Below are 1,354 nucleotides of genomic sequence, written 5' to 3' on the forward strand. Positions count from 1 at the left end.
GCTAACATCAACTGATTCTATGACATTGCTGACTATTTTTTTCTACTTCTAACATAAACAGGCAAAGAAAACATCCAGAAATGTTTTTCCACCCCAGGCATCCGGCCTCAATCATCATCACTTCTGATGATGTCACATACATAGCGAGTCCACAACGTCATAAAATTGTATTATTTTTTTATTTGCCATTTTTCTGTTCTCTTTAAAATACAATGCTTTCTCTGTTTAATTGCTCTATTGTTCTTTTTTGTAGGTTCCTGTAAGGTGCAGTGAACGGGAATGTTCTGTCATTGATCCTCTGTTCTTAGGAAGGAGAAATGTCAGTTTGTCTGCAGTAATACTGCAATACTGTGACATTGTATTAAAACAATACTGTCCTTGGTGAAATAGTTTTCACATTTCCTCTAAAGTGTACCTATCGTTTTATTGTGCTGATTTTCATAATTTTGTTGTTTGTAAACTTTGAATGTATTGACAATTTGTACAATTTTCTTATAGTATAATGGCTCTTGAAAAAATGTTGGTAAGACTTTATTTGACAGGTTGTGCATAAGACTGATATACTGTCATAAACATGACATAACTCCTGTTAGGAACATACCAACAGTGTCATGAAGTGTCATTCAGTAAATAATGACAATTTTAATGAGAATTTGCTTTAAAAATTGGATGAAAGATTTTATGTTATGTTTATGACAGTGTCATGTTAGTCTTATGCACGCCCCATATATTACCACACCCCAAAATGGTAATATATTGAAAGCACAATGTAATTGTGTGTGTATGAAGCATGTAATGTACAAAGTGGCAAAGAAGAATAATAAAAGACATTAAGTAACTAAAAAGTGTACTTCATTAGCAATAATAAGCAAAAAATGTAATTGCAGCATAATGTAATCACACTACTAATATATTAAATATGTATTTACAATATACTTAGAATACATTCTAAGTATATGTTAAAACTAATTCAATCACTAAAATAGTACACTCTAAATATACTAATCAAGCACGCTTTTGGTACATAAAAATAAGTACACTTAAAGTACACCAAGTGTCCAAAAAAAAGTATGCTTAGTACACTTTAAGTAGTGCTTAAGTACTACTTAAATACTACTTAAGTACACTAAGCACAAAATTAGTATTTCAAAAAAGTCACACTTTAAATGTGACTAATTCTAAGTATACTTGAAATATACTCAAGTACGTTAAAATTTACCATACTTGGTACACAAATTTTTCACCAGGGTATATCATTTATGTATAAAATAAAGAACTTTGGTCCCAATTCTGAGCCCTGGGGAACACCACAAACAATGTCCAAGCACGAGGACTGGAAATCACCCAATTGCAC

Source organism: Poecilia reticulata, linkage group LG1, assembly GCF_000633615.1.
Source record: "Poecilia reticulata strain Guanapo linkage group LG1, Guppy_female_1.0+MT, whole genome shotgun sequence".
In the NCBI taxonomy this organism is placed as follows: domain Eukaryota; kingdom Metazoa; phylum Chordata; class Actinopteri; order Cyprinodontiformes; family Poeciliidae; genus Poecilia; species Poecilia reticulata.